This window comes from Morone saxatilis, unplaced genomic scaffold, assembly GCF_004916995.1.
Source record: "Morone saxatilis isolate NCDOM2014 unplaced genomic scaffold, NCSU_SB_2.0 Contig5, whole genome shotgun sequence".
Lineage (NCBI taxonomy): Eukaryota > Metazoa > Chordata > Actinopteri > Moronidae > Morone > Morone saxatilis.
Window position 1 is genome coordinate 205134 of NW_023340095.1, and position 6525 is coordinate 211658.

General features: G+C 39.1%; 1 pseudogene; it reads left to right on the top strand.

The window, feature by feature from the left end:
• Positions 1 to 5020: 5020 nt before the first annotated feature.
• The window catches only part of LOC118339038, a 3571-nt pseudogene continuing 2066 nt past the window's right edge, over positions 5021 to 6525 (top strand).

The following is a 6525-nucleotide window of genomic DNA, read 5'->3' on the forward strand; positions in this document are numbered from 1 at the left end:
CATTTGTGACATTTGACCTTCTTTCTCTTCTGTTCTGTGAGCTCATTGATCGATTAGCTGATAATGATCCATCATACAGTAGTTTAACTTAGAGTAAATCATTTTCCCCATTAAATAACTTAGTTTATGGCTGAATCTGCAAATAATAAGAGCACTATTTAATTCTGGCTGAAGATTTGCAAATTTATGTAAAATGTAAATAACATCACATATTCAACATTTATTTCACAAAATATATAACTGATAATGTTTAAATTTTGTCTTTAAGGTCAGTGTTATGACATTCATTTAAAGGAGATCAAGATATCTATGAATAAGAATAGATGTTATCTTAAAATATATCAACTGGACCAAAGAAATTATATTGATTATTAACAATGTACATGGGATTGGCTCAGTTCACAGCTGTTCAGGCTGAAAACATCAGTCAAATGTAAAACCACACCAGCCAAGTCATAAAACATACTATGTGCTGTTTGTCCTGACAAATTAAAGATCAATAAGAATAGGACCTAATAGGGCCTTAGGTCTGATAAGCTACTACTAGATTTGATAGGATTTTAGGTGTGTTTGGTAGGAATTTGGATGTTAAATGTTTGAATGTTTGTTGTATTTTCTACTTCTAACTTAATATGTTGCTCTTTGTTTATTCTGTTTTTTAATATCAATTTGTCTTTGTGTTATGAACCAGTTGCCCTTTGTAATTATAACCCTGGAATGTAAAGACAAATAATAATAAAGACACAGCTGAGTTTGATGGAAATGTAATTGATTTATGACTAAAGAGGCATAGCTCCAAAACTAACGTATCGGACACACTAAAATGTTGAACTGATGAAGCCGCTAGACAAAAAGTAAAAGAATCCCCATTTTCCCTGGGGACCATGAATGTCCATAAAAAAATTTCATGGAAATCCATCCAATAGAGATTTAAATCTGGACCAATGTGGTCAACCCAACCAACCCTAAATGAATCTCGGTAGCGTGACGAAAGAGGGACAGAGAAAGGAATCAGTACCGGTTCAATGGCAGGTTTCTGAACTGTTTCTGAAGTGACTGCTGTCTGGTTTTCTCTTGGTCCTGCCCGACTCATCGTTCGAGTATTTTTGTGGTAAGAACTTGCGATTAAATCATTGCACTTCTCAGTTCTGCCTCAGATTTTGCATTTGGATCCAGTATTTATAGACTGCCTGTTTGACAAGAGTGACAGTACGAACTGGCTCGCCATGGATCCAGCAGATGGTTAGCTTGTTTTACACCCTTCTGTGTATACAAGGTTGTTGGATTAGGGTCCCTAGTCAAGAGTACTAGCCTGCTAGCCTGCTACCTGCCTGTCTTGATCTTGTGTGTCCTGAGTTGGCTAGCCAGCCACCTTTTCCTGAGTCCTCTGAACCTTTATTGTACTGTTGAGAAGACACCTTGACATCCAGCAGTCCCATTTTGAAGACATTCACTTGGCCATTTTCACAGGATCCCATGGAGACCACAGAAGGAAAAAAGGTTGTCATGGCTCCTGATGTCTTTGGCTGCCTCAGCTACCCAGGACTTCGCCCTCATCACTGCCCATCGCTGCTAAGCCAACACTTGTTCCTGGTTCCCCAACAACCATCTGGCTGTTGAGCTGCAGAAATCTCCTATTCCTGCTTAACTGCAGCCATCTCCTAAGACGCAACAGGTTTCGGTTCCTGTTCTGTGGCAGACCCGATTTCCCAAGCTGCAGTAGTCACCAGTTCATGTGCTACAGCAGTCTCCAGTTCCTGTCAGTAGTTTCCAGTCTTTCAGCCTGGCCACCAGCCTCTTTTCCTGTTCACCAGACTCCAGAAATGTATCCAGCAGGTTTTGTTGACCTTCAGCTGAATTTTCTGGTGCTTTCATCACCTTGAGCCCCGTAGCCGGCCACCAGAGGGGTTCTGCCTTCATCACCAGCCTCATGAGCAGCACCAGTTTGGTCATCCCCCTGCCCGTCTTGCAGAGGTGCTTCCCCTATGTCGCCAGCATCCACAGCCTCATCTAGAGTTGCTCCACCATTCTTCCTTGTCTCCTCTTCGCCTTCCAGACCTGCTCCGCCCAACTGCCTGGACTCCACGCCGTCTGCCTGAGGTCCAGGCAAAAGTTCTGATGGGTTTTAAATTCCCACACCCACCATACAGAGCAGTGTGTGCAAATCACGGTCCACTCTTATGATTCTTAAAGTGTGCTTTATCTTGTTCTCTTGAGAGATCTGCCTTTTCTTTGCTCAAGATAATGACATATATGAACCCGCTATTATGAGAAAGATAAAATAAAACCAGATAACGCATTAGTTAATTCATGATCTGAGATAAGCATTTAAAAAATATTGGAATCCATCACTGTTAAGTGCTTCTGTACAAATGAAGTCAGGTGTGAGTGGCTTTATTTCCCTGTGGACCCTACCTGTACAGTAGTAGACAGTAGTACTGTAGAGTATGTGATCATTCCCCCATTTAATAACCCTCTAGTTTATGGCCTGAATCTGCCTCAAATAAAAGGAGCCATATTTAGATTTCTGAAGATTTGCAAAATTAGTGCTAAAATGTAAAACTCAACATTCACATATTTCAAACAATGTTATTCACAAAATATACTAAATTGTGACATTTGTAAACTATTCTATCTCAGTGTTCTGTGAGCTTTTGCTGAGTCGTTACACGGCTGATGAAATTAATCCATTTGTAACTGTTGTTTTATCTCTGGAGTTTCTGATCATTCCTCCCATCAATAATCCTCTAGTTTACGGCCTGAATCTGCCTCAGATCAGAGGAGTGATTTTTAAACATTTCAAGATAAGCAAAATGGGTTCTAATGCTTAAAAATATGCACAGATAGTAAGTACGTTAAGCCTTAGACCTTAGCCTTAAGTGTAATGTTATTGCCTCTGTATAAATCTCTTCTAACAGCACATATTGTATGTAATAACACATTTGGAATGAGAAACAGAATTTGGGTCTGATCAGCTGTTTTTCTGAAGGCTAATGAAGCCTTAAGTGTACCCTTAATTCCTCTGTATAAATCTCCTGTTTCCAAATTAAGATCTGGATTAGGATTTTCTTGTATTAAAGAAGGATTTTTCTGGATGTTGACCATACACCTAAAGAACTGACAGTTTATGCAATTTTTTAACTTTTGTCATTAAGGAATCAGGAATATTCATTACATGACTCAGACCACATTTACACCTTGCATTAAAATGTGTTTTGGGTGATTGGATTACAATCAGATGCTTGAAGACATGAAAGTACAGGTGTATTGTAAATGCACGCATTGAGACACATTGAAGATTGTGATACGATCGAACAAACCACCTCCGGATGTGGTCAGGTTAGGTTTTAGTCTTATTAAATATTTGTAATGTTAGTGGACATTTTTTCATTAACAGTAAAACATTTTTTAGAACAAGCCCTTCAATGCCAATGTTTCTCTCTTCAGGTCAGGTTTTGCTTTCAATGCCGAATTTTATTTTCAATGTCAAAATTTAATGTCACACATTCCAGCCCAATAGTCAGATGAACACGCTGACAGAGCACCATTTACATGTTTTTTGGTGAACAGTGAGTATATTAAAGTTATTAATGTAGTTGATCCCTTTCAGGCTGCAGGTTTTGCTGAACCAGGTATTCAGTGGAAGTCTGCTGAACCTGATGATCCCTCTGCTGACTGTTGGCAGTGTTCCACTAATAAAAAAACTGGGCTTCCAGTTTTTCAGACAATCCGGCTTTAGCACTTCTGACTGCCCTCAAAATCATCATTGGCCCACAGTTACTTAATATTCAACTCGCTACAAACTCGCTCCTCTCCACTTTCGTGCCCTTTCTGTCTCTCTTCATTGTTGCCCGGAGTGACTGTCAATCAACTGGCTTCCATCGGTCTTGGAGGCTGTCTGCCAGGGAGCGGGACCAGAATAAGCAACAGAACCAGGCTGTTTTCCCTGCTGCGTCCCCCCATTCCTTCACTAAACCTCAACCTGTCCTTCAAGCTCCCAACTATCCGACTAATGAAAAGTGGGTTGACTTAGACTCTTCTCATCAACAGTTTAGTTGACTATTAGGGGACAACCCTAATATGATACGATACTGAATGTATCAATATTTTTATATTGTGTTCATTGTTAGTTCATTGTAAAGTGAATCTGTTGTAACCACAACCAGGAAAAATTATAATTTTACTCCATAATTTCGACTTAACATGAAAACTTTTTTATTATCAAGTCTAAGTCTTTATCTAATTTTTTTATTTTACTGGCAGAAATGGCATGTCACTCTCAGCAGGGCAATGCCAGCCTTCATCTTCAGCTATAGGTGACTGTAACGTCCTCTTGTGCCAATGCTCTTTACTTTGACCAAGCATGCAAAAGTGTAAAACCAATTAGAGATCACAGAAACTCAGTTTGTGAGGGCCTGGACATACTTTGGACATACTCTGTAAATGTTAAAAGGAGTTCGGTCTAGACCTGCTCTATTTGAAAAGTGTCATGACATAATTTCTGTTATGAATTGGCGCTATACAAATAAAATTGAATTGAATTGAACTTTACTCCCTTTGGATGCTGCGTGCACACGTCACTGCTCTCAGAATAGTATCAGGGAAGGATAAAAGCTCAGCCGTTGCCTCGTTATGACTTTGTTAAACACATCATAGAAAAATATCAGTTATAATTGGTGAGCTCATGTATTTGGTTTTACTGCTGCTATTTTATATTATTTATATTATTGTTGTTATTCTAATAGTGTTATATTATTATATTGAAGCATAATATATATATAATTGAGCATTTTTGGACATATTTCTTTGAGTTGCCAAGAATTATTTAATTATAATATTGTGGGGTACAATGGGTAGAGATGTGTATGTAATTAAAGTACATGCAGACTAATGTGTGTTGAAATAACAGTTGATTAAGACTGTTTTACACCTGTTGCCTCTCAGTTTTACACTTTTAATCTGTTTTCTCCTCTCTTTCTCTCTCTCACTTCTCTTTTTCCGGTTCTGCTGTTGTGCAGACATGAAGAGCAACAACAGCCTGAATCCTGTCTATTTTCAGTTGACTCTGTTTGCAGATTATGGGTCCTCAGATATCTGTTCTTCAGTCTGTGTCTGTTGGTCGTACATGACTAAAATTGTCATTTTCTGACAGTCTGCCTGGGAGAAGTCTCTGCATCAGCCCATGTACATCTTTATCTCTTTTCTGTCTTTAAACTCTCTGTACGGCTCAGCGGCTTCTTCCCCAGGTTTCTGATGGACATTCTTCTGACACTCATTTCATCTCACGTCCATCTTGTTTCATCCAGATATATGTTACTTACACGTATGCATCATATGGACTGACACTTCTCAGCATCATGGCCTATGATAGATTGGTTGCTATTTGCAAGCCCTTTACACTATCACAGTAAAATGACCTTTAGGATGGGGAGGAATCTTATCACTTTTGCTGTGGTCTACCCTGTATTTATTGTTGCTTTCTGTGTGTACCTGGCCAGCCGTTTGCCTCTGTGTGGAAATAAACTGCACAGGGCTCTTCTGTTCTAACTGGCCTGTGATTCGCCTTTCTTTGTGTGGACACAAACTCTGAACAGCGTAACAGGTCGGGTTGCTGCCTGTGATATCCACCTTCATCCCCCTGTTCTTTGTCCTGTACACCTACCCTGCGCATTCTGCTGGTTTGCAAGAGAAGCCTATCTGAATTCAGAGGAAAGGCATTACAAACCTGCCTGCCTCACATTGTGACATTTGTGACCTATTCTTTCTTTCTGTTCTGTGAGATTCATTGAGTCGTTTGGAAGCTGATGAAATTAACCGTTTGTCATTGTTGTTTTTCTCTGGATTTCTGATCATACCCCCATCAGTAACCTGTAGTTTATGCCCTGAATCTTCCTAGATCAGGGAGAGTGGATTTTTTAATTTCGATGGGTGCTCAGAATAGTTCCTCCTATATAATCTAACAACCATCAAACTCAGTGAAGTTTTTAATTCTCTATTAATCACATAATGTGCTTCTAAAATAACTTGAATCTAACTGGCCCCAGGGGTCCGGGGGGGGTTTGGGTCGGGTCCAGGTCCTGGTTCAGAGCTCATTTTAGTTATGGATGTCCTGACCATGCTTTTTATCTATCAAAATAATAATTAAAAAAGAGTGTCCAAAACCATTATATAGATCTATTTTTGTTTTTCATCTACAGTAAAAATAATAATGATTATATTATTTTTTGGTGTTATTTTTTTCAGCCTTTTGTGCTAGATACAAGAAATCCACATAGATATGTGTCTCTGCCTTCTCTTCCAGAGCTTACTGGTCCCAGAAAACAGAGGTTATTAGTTTCTCCTATATCCAAGTTAGAATAACAAACAAAGGACTTACTTTGTTCCAACGAAACAACAAAAAATGTTCAACAGGGCCAGAAAACAGCATTAACAGGATTAACATTGTAGCCAGGGTACGTTTTATATATGAGACTGGGTTGCATTTACACATTGAGGATATCTGTATTAACTGGCTGAGTAAAATGT